A 19,856-nucleotide genomic window follows, 5' to 3' on the forward strand; every position below is an offset into this window, starting at 1 on the left:
CAAAGCCACATCAAGAAAATGTATTTCTTTAGTACTATATGAGAAGGTAAGTTGAATATTCAAATTATTATTATTAAGGGTTCCAAAAAGGTTCAGTAGGGCACCTTCCTCCCCTTGCCAAAGGAGGAGGATGTCATCTATATAGCGCTTATAGAAGATAAGCTCAGGTTATTCTCTGAAGTAAATTACATCCTCCTCCCACCTAGCCAAAGGCTTACCTGAGAGACCAGAAATTGCATTTTGAAAGGCACCTACTCTTAGGAATAGGATAATCCCAAATGTTATAGACTCTCCATCTAAATCTACTTTCTTTGCAAATATGAGAGGATTCTACCCATGCAATAAATGCATCATTTGCCAATACAATAAGTTAAGAAGATAGTTGAATCCTTCACATCTTCTTCCACAGGTAAAACATATGATATCCCTACGTTTATGACCTGCAACAGCCGTTATGCAGTTTACCTACTAGAGTGCCCATGTCATAGACAATATATAGGCCGCACTGCTAGAAGACTTAGGGATAGGTTCCGAGAACATGTGTATAACATTAAAAGGGGTTTCAAGGAACACTTGCTTTCAAAGCATTACAGGTATCATAATCGAGATCCTTCCACCTTGAAGTTCCCAGGCATAGACATGGTTCAGAACCATTGGAGAGGATCCAACAAATATAGACTCGTATCTCAATTAGAGACAAAGTGGATTCACGAGAACTTTAACCCCTATGGGTCATAACGTTGACATAGATATTAACTGTTTTATAGACAACAGCTGAATTTTAGTTATTTTTATTGTGTTTATATTCAGTATATCTATTCTTATTTTTTTTTTTTTTTACCATTTTCTACTATTTTTAATACATGGGTATACATATAGTTACCATGCATTTATGGTATTCTATTTTAAATCTTGCCAGTTTCTTAGTTCAGATTCACGTCACCATATACGTTGTTTTAGACTACATATATTTGAGGATATATAATCTTCTTAATTTTACCATCATAGTTGGTGGTATACTATTCTATTTTTGTTGTTATTCTAGTCTATATCTAATTTCACCAATATGAATAATTTTAATAGGGAGGAAATATTTTCCATCAAATGTTTATACCTCTAGTGATATTTATTACCATATTTCTCATCACTATATTTGTATACCTTTTTATTTTTTACCTTTTATATGTATTTTTATATTAATGGATTTGCATATTTTATATTTCATATATTATGACTGCATACTGCATACTTTATTTACTTTTTATGATCACATTACTGTATATTTATTAGAACGTAACTATTGTGTTTATATATTATGTAACTGTGCAGAACAAACAGCCACACTTATAGATATTGAAATAATTTTGGCTCTTTAATACAGTCATAAATCTCTATATAGTCATGAATTGTCCATGTACCCCTGTTCATCCGAGAAAGTGTCAAGCAATCTAGTTTCTCCTCTAATACAATCCGGAACAATATACCCCAAGTTTCTCACGAGAACGGGCTGCTCCTGCATGCATGCGCACTTCCCTAGAGGTCTACGGCAAGATGGCGCCCGAGCAATTGCGCGTGCAATCTCAGGGCCATAAAAGGAAGAGAGTTGACGTCTGGCGGCAATAGCACACCCCTTTTGACAACGTACGTTCGTACGAAACATGTTAAGGAGGAGCCGCATGCTGTGAGGTCACACCGCCAGATCACAGAGGTCCGGCAGCCATCTTAGCTCTCCAGCTGGTCAGTGTAATTGTCAGCTATATGCTGTATTGCCTAAATTCCATGGATACTTTTATCTCTTGCACAATATACTAATTCATTATTAATTACTACACTATGGGCAACCTTTTTTCTGGCTCTGCACCAAGCATTTAACATACCAGGAACCCGGGTGACATCTAACCATCCCAGAATCCAGAGGAGGGATATCCACACCAGGCTGTATTTCATCCCACCTTAAAGGGGACCTCTGGCTGATTTCAACACATAGTTATACTGCACATTTAAAATGCGCATCTGATGAGTGTGCATTTTTACCATATCCCGCACATAACCGGAATATCTGTTTATGCACCATTGAAATACCAGGATAGAATATTCCACATCTGAAAATCCATCATGTTTAGGATTATTCACAATATTTGGACTATCACTTATTTATTTATTTATTTGGACATTTATAACCATACATCTGTTCATTTTAATCGAAATGTCATTTATTTTCCATTATTTTCTATCTATTATTATTTACTAATTTACAGGTATTTATCTATATTATAAGCGCTACACTCTTACAATATCACAAGATCTCTTCACAGGGTATTGATGCTAGAATTGAAGTTGCTGAACATGACTACAGCTTTGTCAACTTTTCACAGTTAGGAAAACCTTGACTTGAAGGATATCCAGGAAAAGGTCCAAGTACTCTAAGTGATGTGCAGGAATCAGATGACTTCTCAATGTTCTGGATCTATATGAAATTCTCCAAGTTCCACAGCATGATTGACACATTAACGTTGAAGACAAAAACGGACTGCTCTCACAGCAACAAAAGTTTGGAATATCTCTACGGTGAACAAGACCAAGAACTGGCATGAGGACTTTTGTGACACTATCTGGGGTCAAGGCAAGTTGATGGAAGCCAAGAAGTCTCTGCGATAAAAGAAGGCAACACCTGACTTTTGATGATGTACAAAGACATTGAGGGCATTTAGGTCCAAGATAGGATGAAAATCTCCTTGGGCTTCAGGACTGGTTAGGATAAGGACCTTGAAATAGTTTGGCTGGGGGAACTGGGAACCCCCAGAGTCAACAACCCATAAATTGCTTACATTTGCCTGAGACATGAGGTGAAATTCTATTATGTAGAGAGAAAACAGGTGGCGCACACACCTAGTGCATTATCCAAGGTTTATTGTAGGATTACTTCAGGAACCCCAAAATTAACAGCAAGGCTCTTACTTTCCATTCATCATACATCAGCATCAGAGGTTGGTCATCAGCTCTGAGGAAAGGGATTCGTCCCCGAAACGCGTCAGCCATTTGACCGCACTGACAGTGAGAACACCTTGCCTGCCGTTGTGGCCATTGTCATTTCTCTATGTTTTTTAGATACATGCTTCGTCTGTGAGTATGTTTTTATTATTCTTTCACTCCTACAATAAACCTTGGATAATGCACTAGGTGTGTGCGCCACCAGTTTTCTCTCTATCCAGTGGCTAATTTCCCTTTCTGAGGAGGGCTGCACCCCTGAAGCATTTCCTTTGGTTGTTGCTGTCCTGGTACCCGTGGCTTCCCTTTTTGGCTGTGCATATCCTGAGGCGCTGGAGAGTACATGCGATAACCGGTTCGGATGAAATTCTATTTTGTAAACATTCAATATTTCCTCCTGCACCCGTACATTGGGCATGCAAGCTTTCCAATCTCTGTGCAGGCATCTGACCTCACTTTGCCTCTGATGAAAATCATGAGGTGGGTCCTTCATGTGGTGGGGAATTATATTACTTTGGTTTGCCCAGAAGTTTTGAAACTCCTAAGCCTGGAGCATAGGTAGGATGGATAAACATCATTCTTGCTTCCCAGAAAGAGTGTGGCAGTGGCCAAAAGTACAGCAGTAGCTGTACTTTCTGGCTTCAATGAAAGCAGGATTTTTACATAACAGTGCAGTGATTCAGACATGGGATCAACCTTATTGGAGGTAACGTTTCTTTTTTAACACCACAAGTCTTATTGTCTCTCTGCCTAGAGTTCCGTTTTAACATTAAAAGGGAAGAAAAAAACCTGTGGGTAAAAAAGTTGTACATAGTTACCTTAACCCAAAGATGATCCTGGGAATTCAGAGACAATCAAACTGCAGAAGTGTATTTTACAATACCAATTCCCAGGATCGTATCAGAGGGATTGGGATGTCACCCTCTGTCACATCATGGGCTGATTGTCAGGAGCTAGGAAAGCATATAAAAACTTTTCTTCGGCCAGTGTGGGTTTTTTTTTCCACTTCAATGCAATTTAAAGCTGAAATCTGTACACACACACACACACGAATTGATGCAGCTCTGTAATTTTTAATACATATTTAAAAGATAAGTTCACCTTTAGAACATGTTACACCCCTATTTAGGGTGTAACATGCAACGTATTCCAGATCCTTCCACTGCCACCGACAGCTTGTAGTTCTCAATAGACTGATCAGTGCACTCGTAGTCCATTAAAGTGATACTAAAGCCAAAGAGTACCTTTTCTTGCATAAAGGTAAAAAAACATTTTCTATTTCTCTGCCTCCTCCCTACGTGAAGGGGAAAAGAGGGGAGAATAAATCCAGCACTGTGCACAGCTGCATCTCTTCTCCCCTCTCTTCAACTTCACACAGCACTCGAGCAGCAGCAGAAACCAATGACTCCTGCTGCTTATGATCAAATGCAGTGAGGAGGAAGTGGGGGTGGAGCTAAGTCCCGCTGTGTAAGTCTATGGAGCGTAGCTCCATGGATACACAGCTCGGGAGCATGCAGACAGTGTGCCTCCATATCAAGCGGCTTGCTATGGGGACACATGCAGAAGAGGAAGAGCCAGGAACGCCGCCAGGGGACTCGAGAAGAGAAGGGTTGGGGCCTCTCGGTGCAATACCACTGCACAAAGCAGGTGAGTTATACCATGTTTGTTATTTTAATTTAAAAAATGTTTTAATTTGGTAACACTTTGACACTTCCTTCAGCTTTCTAACTGAAAGCTTGTACAGGGGTACAAGTAGAAAGTTGGATAATGTGTCTGCAGGAGCGAACCACTGATTGTGGGTGAAATACTTTGCAGGATCCCGTGGGGGAAAAAAAAATAAATAAATGTACATTTTTTTTGCCTGCAAAAATATATGCATTCTTTTTTTTCCCCTTAAAGTTGAACTTTAAGGCTTTAAAATGTATTTTGTATGCCGTGACAGTACCTGGTATTAGCCCCTTGCAGTATCTGTATACCAGAGCTGGAGTGTGAGAAGAAAAAGCAGAACACAGAGCCAAGCAGTTCCATGTGCTGACAAGAAGCATGCTGATAGGAAGAGAAAGCAGAGTGAAAGAGAGATGATCTCATCACTGTCCAGCTTTTCCTTTCACTGTCCAGTCACAAGCTGGGATGGGTCCAGGAAGACCTGGGCTCTGATGAAGTGGGTTGAATAATGCTGGCCAGACTGTGTATATCTAGCAAGAGAAAAAAAAAGAAAAAGGACTATGGATGAAATATTACAGCAAAAGCCGGTATTGTTATGTTACCTTTTAATGAGCTATTCATTTGCATATTGTGATTTTTGGCTGGTGTTTTGCTTTAATATAATTTTGGGGTTCCTGAAGTAATAAGCAGACCTATCTTTTCAGTGCAAGTTGTGCTTATTTTATGTAAATCCTAACCTGTTGAAAAATTGTTCTAATTAAACAGAGATTTTAAAAAAAGCAATCTAGAGCATGAAAATAACATCTCAAGCTGAAAAGGTTAATCAGCATTAAACTACAGTATAAATGAGATAAAAGAATGTAAATTTCTATATGCAACTGACTAAATGTTCAGAAACATATGAAAAACCAATTGTGCCACCATTAAGCTCTCATCTCTGTCTTCTTCCTATGAACCCAATTTGCAAACTGTTGATGACAGCAAAGCAACAAGGTTCTGATTGTACTAAAATGATAAGCACACTCTGTACTAGTAATTAAAAGTAATTATGGGGTTTATGCAAATATTAGGCACATATACTTTTATCTTCCATTACTTAAAGACAGCTGTGCTCAGTAAAATGATCAAAATCCCCTCGCTGTCGCCACTGTATACTCAGCTGTCTTCTTCTGCGCATAATTAAGGTAGAAGCAGCATTCAGAACTCTGCTCACGTTTTAATGAGTAAGAGCAGAGGTTGAGTGCTTTGTGAAATGTCACCAGGAGCTGAGGGGCTATTTGCAACCTCATTAAGTGCATTTGGAAGATCACAGTACTATGTAATACAGATTACAGCTTAAACTTGGCTTCTAAATTACAAAGGGACTGTAGTAGAATATGTTACATATAAACCAGGACATTGCTTAAAGCTGAACTCCGAGCTAAACAAATGGTCTAAAAACAAAAGTTATATGTATTCTTACAAGAATCTTGTGTATTTCTTCTAAATCTGTGTAGCAATCCAGTATGAAAAAAACTCCTGCATTTTGTCTCTGTGCAGGAACCTTCTGTAATTAAGGGCCCTTTCACACTGCTCAGTTGAAAAAAAAAAAAAGACGGTAAAAATGCATATGTGCTTTTGGTGCATTTTCTGGTCGCCTAACTCTCGGCATGCACCCGAGAAACATGGGCATGTGACACAAAAAAGTGCACCAAAAACGCAACTGAAGTACATTATTGATGCATTTTTTTTTACATGTTTTTGATGCATTTTCTATTCATGTCAATAGGTAAATGTGTTTATTTTGGTGTGCTTTTGATAAACGCCCAAAGATGCGTTTATCAAAGATTTGATTATTAAACATTTTATAGCAAAAAGTCCAAAATATTGTTTTTTTGTCTCAAAATGGTCAGGTTTTTTTTATAGCGCAAAACATAAAAAATGCACAGGCGATCAAATACCATCAAAAGAAAGCTCAATTCATGGGGAAAAAAGGATGTAAATGTCATTTTGGTGCAGCATTGCATGACCGCGCAATTGTCAGTTAAAGTGACAGAGCGCCATAACACAAACCGTTTATGTAACTGCTTCCTGACCGCTCTATAGCATAAATACTGCTACAGGGTGGCACAGGTGAGCAAAATCACATATATATATGTGATAAGCGCTCCAGTGGTTTTCAAGCCCCTCCCAGATGGCATCAGATTGTCCATCAGTACACCAGTCATCACATTTAACCCCTTGATTGCCAGGAAGACGCTCATATACAATAAACCTCCATTGCTAGTATAGTGTCTGAACGGATCAATATCTTTGATCACATCAGTACTATACCAACGTTCACATTAGTATAATGTCCCCAAAAATGCAGTGTTAGCGGGATCAACCCCGGCACCTGCGTTTAGCCCCTACGCTTATCCCCAACCCCCTTCTCCCCCAGCAAGTGGTGCTGTCAGTAGGTCACTGTTACTTGATACACTGCACACAAAACCGCAGTGTTCGCAGAATCAGGCCTGATCTCTGTTAGCACTTGCCGGTAAATTTTGATGACTCTCATATGCAGCAGAGTGCCAGTGCTAGTGCCACGCTACCTTTTGGTGAACTGGCGAGTACTAGTGGCCTAGTACATCCTGGTCTTTCACATACCTCAGATTGTAAGCTCCAAGGGCCAGGGCCCTTGTAACCCTCTTGTACTGAACTGTATTGCTGCTGTATTGTCTCCCATTATATTGTAAAGCGCTGAGCAAACTGTTGGCGCTATATAAATCCTGTATTATAATAATAATAATACTGCACTGCAGTATTACTTGGCGACGTGGCGAGTCCCTTAAGTGCAGTACAAGCTGGTGCGGTGGAGAGCACAAGTATTGTCCCGCAGCCACCAAGAATTCGCACACAGGCCTGTAGAGCCCCAAGTATCCTTCCGGATGTGCTTGCAAATCCCAATTGGCAGCCCACAAATTCTGTACTTCCCCTATTCACTGCCCAACCCGGAATTCAGATGGAAATAGCAAATTTAACTACTCCCCTTGATTTTTTGGAGCTGTTTTTCACAAAAGATCTGTATGCATTGATTGTGGATCAAAGCAATTTGTATGCAAAACAATTTATGGCCGCCAACCCAAATTCAAACCTTGCCAGACCATTCGCATGGAAACTCATTACGGTTTTCCGAATTTACATTATTTTTGGACCTAACCCTCAACATGGGCATTACTAAAAAAAAAAATGAATTGCAGTTGTATTGGTCCACATACCCCATTCATCATACGCCCGTGTTCTCTGCTGCCATGGCCAGGGATAGATATCAGAGTATAATATGTTTTATACATTTTAACGACAATACACTGTCGTCCTCGGGGTGACCCTGAATTTGACCGGCTACACAAAATTCAGCCCCTCTCAAATCACCATAACCAAAAATTTGCAGCTGTCTATACTCCCCAGCAAAAAATCTGCATTGATGAGTTCCTCATTAATTTTTCTGGCCGCCTTGCATTCAAACAATTTCTCCCCAGCAAGCATGCCAGATATGGGGTTAAGATGTAGAAGACCTGTGAGAGGGCAACAGGCTATACTTATAAGTTTCGGATTCACGAGGGAAATTATAGTCACGTGGAGCCCCCCGGATGACTAAATGGGGAGTAGTGGCAAGATAGTTTGGGACTTGGTGTCATCCTTTTTCCATATGGTGTACCACTTATACGTGGACAATTTTTATTCAAGCATGCCACTACTTAAACATTTGTACAGTCTTGGAACTGGCGCATGTGGCAAAGTGTGACCTAATGTGTGCTCACCATTAGAAGTTGGTGGATGCAGGGCGGTATATTCTAATGGTGGGCATACCACATATTTTCTTTTTGGCAGAGATTTCTTCTCTTTTTTTCATTCAGTCCACAGGCTGCATACAAAAAAAAAAAAAAAGAAGAACATATACAGTAATACCTCGGTTTATGGATGCCTCTGTTAATGTAATTTTCGGTTTACGAATGAAAACCCATTGAAAATAATGCCTCGGTTTACAAATTTTTTTCACAATCAGAAGTGTATGTCAGAGCTGATTTATAAATGCAGTTGCGGTCTTTTTTTTTTCCTTCACTATAGCGCACAACATTAGCTGTCAGTTTCTCTGGAGCTAAAGGATACTTTGTATCTTTTAAGAAACTGAAAGAAAACATTGTTTCTTTTAACTTGGGGAAATAAACTAAAAGAAACTCTCTCTCTTCAGGCTGGGGGAAAGTGACTGCTGAATTTCTGAACTACTGTATAGTGAAGAAAAAAAAAATGGTAAATACATTCAAAAACTGGAACCAGACAGCTGAGTGTAAAATAATTTTTTTTTTTAATTGCCAGCAATTCTTTTACATTCAGCTGTCAGTGGGGAACCCTGCTGTCAGCTGAGACATTAACACATGGTTGTCACTACTAAAATACCGCATGAGTTAATAAAATAACTCATGCGGTATTTTAGTAGCGTTTACTGTTTTTCTGACCTTCGGAAAGGATTAATTGGTTTTCAATGCATTCCTATGGAAAACAGTGTTTCGGTTTACTAATTTTTCGCTATACAAAATGTCCTGCAGTACGAATTAAATTCATAAACCGAGGTACTGGTACATCACTGGACTTTGAATGGTTATACCAAGATGATGCCTACAGCTGCACAAATCATCCTGGTATGGTTTTTTTCAGCTGGCAATTGGCTTTCATGTAAAAGCAATCCTAGTGGCTAATTAGCTGCAGGATTGCTTTTACAAGCTGCGGGAAACTATGCCCCCCTCCCCCACTGCCTTATTTGGCCTTCTCGGGCAGTCCTGTGCCATCGGGGCAACCTGAGAATGCAGCCGGTGTTTCTACCAGCTGACCATAGAGCTGATTGGAGACCAGAATGGTGCCAATCATCTCTATAGCCTAAGAAATCGGAAGCTACGAGCATTTCATCAATTCTGTTTCGCAGGATATAAACAGCGCCATTTGTAAATTGGGAAAGCATCTGATCACAACGATCTTGGTTTGATTAGATAATGTAAGGGCAGAGGCGATATCTAGAGTCTGATATTACCTAGATATCTCAAAAAAGAATATATGACAATGCCAACTGAAGTTATAGGGGATATTTGCATTCCCTGTGATAGCATTAAAAGCAAAGCAAAAAAAAATGAAGGGGACAGTGTAAAAATAATTAAAAAAATCTAAATAACTTTAAAAAAAAACAAAAACCTACACCCCCCCCCCCCACGCGCATCTGCGTTCGTGAGCGTTGATCCTGTGCCAGTATGGAAACAGCAGTTGCACCATGCATGTGAGGTATCGCCACGAACGTCAGCAAGGACAGTAATTCTAACACTAGACCTCCTCTGCAAAACTAAAATGGTAGCTTCACTAAAAAGTTAGTTACCAAAGAAATGTTCCAATAAATACAACACTTCTATTATACCAACATCATTGCACCAATGTAATAAAGAGAGGAAATATACTCACTGGATGCTGCTATTATTAAAAAACTCAAAATAATAATAAAAAAGTGAAAAATATACAAATCACAAATAATAGCGCAAACCAAATCACACAACTAAATATAACCACCACCAAATAAGTGCATATTAATAGTGCAAACAAAAAATCAATAAATAGGGAATCTCAATATAGTCCATTCAGAAAAGTCCATATAAACATGATCCTCAGTAAATGAAGTAATGAGATCCTCCTTCATAAGCAATGTGGTATTCAGTGCTCAAAAACACCCCATCAAAATGCACACTCACCATGTGCTAGTAATTAACCAGCATGTTAGTATATATCCAGCATTCACCAAACAGACTTCAAAGGACGATCCTCATGTGTTGGTAATTACTCAGCATACTACTATGTATCCAGCATATCACCAAACAAACTCCAGAGAAGATCCTCTTATATCCAGATTAGCACATGTGGGTAAAGAAAATATACTCGCCATAGTGCAGTATCATCCAACAAATTTATTGCCAAACAAACCCCCCTTAAAATCACACTCACAATGAGCAACTAAAAACAAGGCGTTTTGTTATATCAGAGCTCCAGTCTCTGCATCCTGTGTCTCACCAGCCAGACCGCATTCAAGATGGTAATAGCGCGATCACGTGATCCGGACACGTGCATCAGCATGAGTAGTGACGTCACAGGAAGGCCACACTCTGACGCGTTTCGTCCAATGACTTCTTCCGAGGGAATGGTGAGCTCTCCATAAAGAGCACTTATATAGACCCAAATGTCTCCTAATTGGCCCAATCTCAAAAAACACCTGAGGGTGCATCATTATCACTAGGTAGAATTCAATCTAAATGAAGTACGGATCACCTGATCACAATAGCACCATCTTGTGTTCAAAATTAATTATAGCACCAATATAAACATAATTAAAAAATATATTCAAAATTAAACTAAATAATCAAAAAAATATTATATAAATACATTCCAAAATTACATAAATATTGCAATAAAGATTAAAATAATATAAATATAAATCAATAAAAAAACAGAACATACAACTTATATAATAAATCATATAACATGAACAAATTAATCATAAATCACTTATAAAACAATTTAAGTCCAGTTCGACATTTAGACCCCCAGGAGATAAAGCCTCAGTCAAATAAATCCATTTAGTTTCACATTTTGACAGTTCCCTAACTCTATTAGAACCCCTCCACGCTTTAGGAACGGATTCAATGGCCCAGAATTTGATATTAGTTGGATCACAATTATGGTATCTCTTAAAGTGTAAAGATACACTATGGTACTTATACCCCTTACTGATATTCCTTATATGTTCACGTACCCTAACCTTAAGCTGTCGCTTAGTCCTTCCAATGTAAATATGGCCACAAGGACATTCTAAACCATATACTACATGGGTAGAGTTGCAAGTAAGAAAGGAGGCAATATCAAATTCCCTTTGATTAGAATTAGAGGTGAATCTGACCAATCCCCTAAATTTATGTTTAACCACATTACATGCAGTGCACCTCCTACATGAATAAAAGCCTTTTTTATTACTAAAACATATTCAAAACCCTTGGTGGATCCAACATTTTATGAACAATTCTATCACCAATAGTGGGCGCCTTCCTATAAACAAACACTGGTTTCTCCGGGATAACACTCCCTAATATCTTATCAAGCTTCAAAACATGCCAGTGTTTCTGAAAAATATCCTCAACCGCCTTATATTGTATATGGTAATTCGAAATAAACCCCCACTGATGTCTATTATCTGTGACCCGTTTTGGCTTATCCGCCAGCAACTGGTCCCTGAGAATAAGCTGAACCTGGTCCACTATACCCTCAAGTTGATCAGCCTTATAACCCTTATCCACAAATCTTTCAACCAGAATATCCGCTTGAGCACGAAATGCACTAACCTGACTGCAATTCCTCCTCACTCTCATAATCTGACCCTTATGGATATTTCTTAACCAATGGGGGTGATGACCACTAACTATTGGCAAATAACTGTTCCTGTCAGTGGGCTTAAAATACATTTTGGTGAGCAGCTTATCATTCACCCTCAAAATAGTAAGATCCAAGAAATGTACTGCTTCAGTGCTGTATTGGTAATCCAGCCTAATATTGTTCGGATTATTATTCAAACCTTCCGAAAAACCACCTAATCCTTCTTCATCCCCAGCCCAGGTCATAAACATATCATCTATAAATCTCTTGTATAGCAATACCTGCTCATGTTGATGGTTGAAGACAAATCTGTCCTCCCATTCTGCCATGAACAGGTTTGTAATACTGGGCGCAAAGCGAGCTCCCATTGCTACGCCCCTCTTCTGGGAGAAAAAACTGTGATTATACCAGAAGTAGTTATGAGATAAGCAAAACTCCAAAGTATCCCTCAAAAACTTCTTTTGATTAAATGGCAAGTCATCCCTCTTACTCAAAGCCCAATTTAGTGCTAAGAGAGCATCATCATGCTGTATAATGGTATAGAGGGATGATACATCCGCCGTCACCAAATATAATCCTGAATGACCCATGATCTGGACCTCAGAGAGAAATTTGAGCAGATGTTTAGTGTCTCGTAAGTAGGCCTTAGTAGATGACACACTTGATTGCAAAAATACATCCAAATATTGGCCCAATCTTGCAGATACTGAACCAATACCATTCACAATAGGTCGAGCTGGTGGATTCTCATTATTCTTGTGGACCTTGGGGAGGGTATAAATAATAGGAATTCTACTTACACTTGGGATTAAATATTGCTTTTCTTTTTTTGGTCAGAACTCTTGTCCTATATCCCCAATTAACCAAGGATTTCAATTCTTCCCTATATCCATTAGTAGGGTCTTTAGTCAACTTTTCATAGGTATTAACATCAGACAACATCTCTACAATCTGGTTATGATAAAACGACTTCTTCATAACCACTACTCCCCCACCCTTATCAGCCGGTCGTATGATGATATCTTTACGTTCTTCCAACATTTTAATACCCTCCTGTACATATCTTGGATTTACATTCCTTCTAGGGACTACCTGTTCCAAATCTCTTAAAACCAAACCTTTAAACACTTCCAGATGTTGATTGGATGAAATGTTTGGGTTAAAAAGAGACTTGTTTCGTAAACCACTATTAACACCTTCACATCTTGGTTCATAACGAATTTGATTAGTCAGATTCAACCCCAAAAAATATTTTTTCATATTTAATTTCCTCATATACCTGTGCATATCTATATAAACATCAAACTTATTAATAGGTCGTCTCATGGCACATTTTAAGCCTGCATTTAAAACATTTATCTCCTTATGGGTCAACTGAACTCCACTTAAATTATAAATACCATTTAATCTGTCTCCCTTCTTTTTCTGACATTGTATTCCTGCCCTGCATCCCCTTCTTCTCTTCTTATATCTAAAGGTCTCCTCTCTTGTGGGAAGTTCACTCCCCCTTGCTGGTGATAATAAGGTGGATATGGGCGCAATTGGGGGTTCACATAAGGACGATAACCCCAACCCCTTTCTCTCCCCCTTCCTCTCCAATTCCCAAAAAAAGGTCTGGGGGGTAGAAAGGTGGATCTCTATGATCGTACAATGGTTCAAAACGATTACTCGTTGGAATATTATATGCAAATCTTGGAGAATTCATTTCAATATTAGGTGCGTTTTCCTTCACAGTTTGGGCGTTATTTTTATTTACAACCTTTTTTTTATAATTAATAATTTCCGTTTTGGCTTTATCAACATTAGGCCCTTTCTTAGGCAAAGGTATGTTAGGAAACTGAGCCTCATCAGATTTCACTGTAGAATTCAAAGGGGCTGTGCTTGCAGCTTCACCTGCGTTTTGCCACAAATAAATATTATTAGTTTTAAAATCCCCAATATCTCTTTTGAATTTCTTAATTTTCTTTCTTTGAGTATCCTTATCCACTTTCTCCAAACGTTTTTTAATCTGGATATTAAATTTCTCACTTTGGTCAGAATTTTTTATAGGTTCCAATTGTACCTGTAAATCTTTAATCTTTTTATCAATCAAAATCATTTTCCTCTTCTTCCTCCTCAGAATTAGATTTTGCAGTTCAAGTCCAACTTTATTAAAGAAGGACATCCACTCAAAATCTGACTCTGCGTCTCTCAGACCATCTTGTGGAGCTATTTCCCATCTCATCCAGATCATGGGTCATTCAGGATTATATTTGGTGACGGCGGATGTATCATCCCTCTATACCATTATACACCATGATGATGCTCTCTTAGCACTAAATTGGGCTTTGAGTAAGAGGGATGACTTGCCATTTAATCAAAAGAAGTTTTTGAGGGATACTTTGGAGTTTTGCTTATCTCATAACTACTTCTGGTATAATCACAGTTTTTTCTCCCAGAAGAGGGGCATAGCAATGGGAGCTCGCTTTGCGCCCAGTATTACAAACCTGTTCATGGCAGAATGGGAGGACAGATTTGTCTTCAACCATCAACATGAGCAGGTATTGCTATACAAGAGATTTATAGATGATATGTTTATGATCTGGGCTGGGGATGAAGAAGGATTAGGTGGTTTCTCGGAAGGTTTGAATAATATTCCAAACAATATTAGGCTGGATTACCAATACAGCACTGAAGCAGTACATTTCTTGGATCTTACTATTTTGAGGGTGAATGATAAGCTGCTCACCAAAATGTATTTTAAGCCCACTGACAGGAACAGTTATTTGCCAATAGTTAGTGGTCATCACCCCCATTGGTTAAGGAATAACCCTAAGGGTCAGATTATGAGAGTGAGGAGGAATTGCAGTCAGGTTAGTGCATTTCGTGCTCAAGCGGATATTCTGGTTGAAAGATTTGTGGATAAGGGTTATAAGGCTGATCAACTTGAGGGTATAGTGGACCAGGTTCAGCTTATTCTCAGGGACCAGTTGCTGGCGGATAAGCCAAAACGGGTCACAGATAATAGACATCAGTGGGGGTTTATTTCGAATTACCATATACAATATAAGGCGGTTGAGGATATTTTTCAGAAACACTGGCATGTTTTGAAGCTTGATAAGATATTAGGGAGTGTTATCCCGGAGAAACCAGTGTTTGTTTATAGGAAGGCGCCCACTATTGGTGATAGAATTGTTCATAAAATGTTGGATCCACCAAGGGTTTTGAATATGTTTTAGTAATAAAAAAGGCTTTTATTCATGTAGGAGGTGCACTGCATGTAATGTGGTTAAACATAAATTTAGGGGATTGGTCAGATTCACCTCTAATTCTAATCAAAGGGAATTTGATATTGCCTCCTTTCTTACTTGCAACTCTACCCATGTAGTATATGGTTTAGAATGTCCTTGTGGCCATATTTACATTGGAAGGACTAAGCGACAGCTTAAGGTTAGGGTACGTGAACATATAAGGAATATCAGTAAGGGGTATAAGTACCATAGTGTATCTTTACACTTTAAGAGATACCATAATTGTGATCCAACTAATATCAAATTCTGGGCCATTGAATCCATTCCTAAAGCGTGGAGGGGTTCTAATAGCGTTAGGGAACTGTCAAAATGTGAAACGAAATGGATTTATTTGACTGAGGCTTTATCTCCTGGGGGTCTAAATGTCGAACTGGACTTAAATTGTTTTATAAGTGATTTATGATTAATTTGTTCATGTTATATGATTTATTATATAAGTTGTATGTTCTGTTTTTTTATTGATTTATATTTATATTATTTTAATCTTTATTGCAATATTTATGTAATTTTGGAATGTATTTATATAATATTTTTTTGATTATTTAGTTTAATTTTGAATATATTTTTTAATTATGTTTATATTGGTGCTATAATTAATTTTGAACACAAGATGGTGCTATTGTGATCAGGTGATCCGTACTTCATTTAGATTGAATTCTACCTAGTGATAATGATGCACCCTCAGGTGTTTTTTGAGATTGGGCCAATTAGGAGACATTTGGGTCTATATAAGTGCTCTTTATGGAGAGCTCACCATTCCCTCGGAAGAAGTCATTGGACGAAACGCGTCAGAGTGTGGCCTTCCTGTGACGTCACTACTCATGCTGATGCACGTGTCCGGATCACGTGATCGCGCTATTACCATCTTGAATGCGGTCTGGCTGGTGAGACACAGGATGCAGAGACTGGAGCTCTGATATAACAAAACGCCTTGTTTTTAGTTGCTCGTTGTGAGTGTGAATTTAAGGGGGGTTTGTTTGGCAATAAATTTGTTGGATGATACTGCACTATGGCGAGTATATTTTCTTTACCCACATGTGCTAATCTGGATATAAGAGGATCTTCTCTGGAGTTTGTTTGGTGATATGCTGGATACATAGTAGTATGCTGAGTAATTACCAACACATGAGGATCGTCCTTTGAAGTCTGTTTGGTGAATGCTGGATATATACTAACATGCTGGTTAATTACTAGCACATGGTGAGTGTGCATTTTGATGGGGTGTTTTTGAGCACTGAATACCACATTGCTTATGAAGGAGGATCTCATTACTTCATTTACTGAGGATCATGTTTATATGGACTTTTCTGAATGGACTATATTGAGATTCCCTATTTATTGATTTTTTGTTTGCACTATTAATATGCACTTATTTGGTGGTGATTATATTTAGTTGTGTGATTTGGTTTGCGCTATTATTTGTGATTTGTATATTTTTCACATTTTTATTATTAAAATGGTAGCTTGTAAAGGCTTTTAAAACGTTGCCTATGGATAGTAAAAACATTCCGTTTGTCGCCATTGCATGGGGCATGCGCAGTTTTAAAGCATGTCATGTTTGGTATCTATTTACTCGACATACCATCTTTTATATTTTACCAAATAATTGGCCAATATTTTGTGTTTTTGTGCATTAAAAGTAAAAAAAAGTGTATTTTGTTTTTAAAATTGCGTTTGAAAAATCACTGCGCGAGTACTATGTGACATAAAAAATTGCAGCACCCACCATTTTATTTACTAGGGTGTTTGCTTTAAAAAATATATATAATGTTTGGGGGTTAAAATAATTTCCTAACAAAAAATACAGATTTTTTTCATGTGAACAAAAAAGTGTCAGAAAATGCTTGGTCTTCAGGTGGTTAGAAGAATGAGTGATGTGTGGCATACACTTCTAATGCTGGGCATAAAATGCCACCACCCCCCAAAACGACCCCTTTTGGAAAATAGACACTCCAAACTATTTGCTGAGAGGCATGCTGAATCAATAGAAGAATTTATTTTTTTACCACAAGTTTTTGGAAAATGACAAAAAAATTTTTTACACAAAAGTGTCACTTAAATTATTTATTGCTCACACATGCCATGGGTATATGTGGAATTACTCCCCAAAACACATTACTACTTCTCCAGAGTATGGGGGTACCACCTGTGAGAGACGTTTTGGCAGTCTAGCCAAGTACAGGACCCCAAAATGCATCAGCTTTTAAGGAGATTTATTTCCTCATTACACTTCCTGACTACCTATCAGTTTCTGAGGCCCTGAAATGCCAGGATAGCACCAAAACCCCTCAAATGACCACTTTTTGGAAAGTAGACACCCCAAGGAATTTGATAAGAAGCATGGTGATTATTTTGCAGATCTCGCTTGTTACCAAAAGTTTTTGAAAATTGAAGGAAAAAAACCCATATTTTTTCTTTTCTTTTTTTATATTTCAAAACCTTGTGAAAAAAAAATGAGATCTTCAAAATACTCACCATGCCTCTTTTTAAATTCCTTGGGGTGTCTACTTTCCAAAAAGGGGTAATTTGGGGGGGGGGGGGGGGTTGGTCCTATCCTGGCATTTCAGGGCCTTCGAAACTGTGATAGGTAGTGAGGAAGTGAAATGAGGACGTTATGCACCTTCAGGCTTTCAAAGTCGTCATTGGATTTCAGTCTCCTGTATGTGGCTAGGCTCCCAAAAAGTCTCACACATGTGGTACCCCCATACTCTGTAGAATTACACCCCAAAATACATTCTGCTATTTCTACCTATACCCATGGGTTGTGTGAGAAATATATCATTTAAATGACAACTTTGTGTAAAATAAAAAAAAAAAAAAAAAATTTTCCATGTACTCGATATGCCTCTCAGCAGATAGCTTAGGGTGTCTACTTTCCAAAAAGGGGTCATTTGTGGGTTTGTACTATCCTGGTATTTTAGCACCTCAAGAAATGTGATGGGCAGTCAGAAAGTAAAAGCTGTGTAAATTCCATGATCTATACCATAGTTTGTAGATGCTATAACTTTCACACAAAGCAATAAATATACACTTATTGGGATTTTTTTTAACCAAAAACATGTAGAAGAATACATTTCGGCCTAAATTTATGATGACATTTTAGTTTTTTTTGGATATTTGTGACAAAAATGAGAAAATTAAATTAAATTAAATTCTCAAAACTTTTTTTGTTTATAGCGACAAAAATAAAAAGCGAACAGGTGATCAAATACCATCAAAAGAAAACTCTATTTGTGTGAAAAAAGGACATAAATTTCATTTATGTACCATATTGCATGACCGCGCAATTGTCAGTTAAACTAGTGCAGTGCTGTATAGCAAAACAAAATGGCGTAAATTGCATCTATACCATAGTTTGTAGATGCTATAATGTTCACACAAAGCAATCAATATACACTTATTGGGAGCTTTTTTTTTTTTACCAAAAACATGTAGCAGGATACATTTTGGCCTAAATTTATAAACTAACTTTGAGTTTACTATATATTTTTTATAGCCGAAAGTAAAAAATATCGTTTTTCTTCAACATTTTTGGTCTTTTTTTGTTTATAGCCCAAAAAATAAAAAGCGCACATGTGATAAAATACCACCAAAAGAAAGCTCTATTTGTGTGAAAAAAAGGACATAAATTTCATTTGGGTACAGCATTGCATGACCGCGCAATCATCACTTTAATTAGTGCAGCGCCGAGTAGCAAAAAGAGGCCTGGTCATTAACCATTTGCTGCCCGCCCTAGGGCCGAATGGCAGCCGGCAAATGTAATCAGCGTTCCGGGTGGACGCCATATATCCTGCAGAGCCGCGCAGCAGCGCGATCTGTCACCGGCCGTATACCTCGGACACAGCCGATGACAGATCTGAGTATCGGCCCCGTTGCTGGTACCATGTGACCTGCTGTGACCAATCACAGCAGGTCACATGACAGTTGTATACAATGGATGGCTTCATTCATGCCATCCATTGTATACTAGTGTCTAGCTGTGAATGGTCACAGCTAATCACATGCACATGTCATGTGATTAGCTGTGGCCAAATCACAGCTAAGCACAAAAAAACAAAAAAAAAACAAACCCTGAATGAATTGATGTCATTCAGGTAAATGCTTGCTTATAGCAAAGTAATTCTTTGCTATAAGCAAATTGTGTAAAAAATAAATAAATAAAAAAATACTGATCACTTCCCCAAAGTAGTACAATGTTACTATGGTAACATTGTACTACTTTGGTCATAGTGAAATCTGAAAAAAAAAATCTGAAAAAAAAGTTAAATAAAAAAAATAATAAAAAAAAAAAAATTATATATATATATATATATATATATATATATATATATATATATATATATATATATATATTTATTTATATTTATTTTTTTTTCATACTGTCACCAGTCAGTGTCCCTGATCACCGCCATGCCAGTTTTATGATGATGCTGTACTGCACTGGTGACAATATGTAAAAAAAAAAATAGTGAAACTAATTTTTTAAATTTTTTCATT

At 37.9% G+C, this 19,856-nt stretch overlaps 1 protein-coding gene and 2 pseudogenes across 1 annotated transcript in view; 1 reads left to right on the forward strand and 2 right to left on the reverse strand.

The window, feature by feature from the left end:
- The window catches only part of BRCA1 (BRCA1 DNA repair associated), a 265,311-nt gene that overhangs the window by 54,262 nt on the left and 191,193 nt on the right, over window positions 1–19,856 (reverse strand). The gene's annotated exons all lie outside the window — the stretch shown is intronic.
- Window positions 11,198–12,065, reverse strand: LOC149441580 (uncharacterized; annotated as a pseudogene).
- On the forward strand, window positions 14,895–15,762 carry LOC149441581 (uncharacterized; annotated as a pseudogene).

This window comes from Staurois parvus, unplaced genomic scaffold (assembly GCF_062004578.1).
Source record: "Staurois parvus isolate SC_StPar_1 unplaced genomic scaffold, SC_StPar_1.0 ptg000971l, whole genome shotgun sequence".
Classification (NCBI taxonomy): domain Eukaryota; kingdom Metazoa; phylum Chordata; class Amphibia; order Anura; family Ranidae; genus Staurois; species Staurois parvus.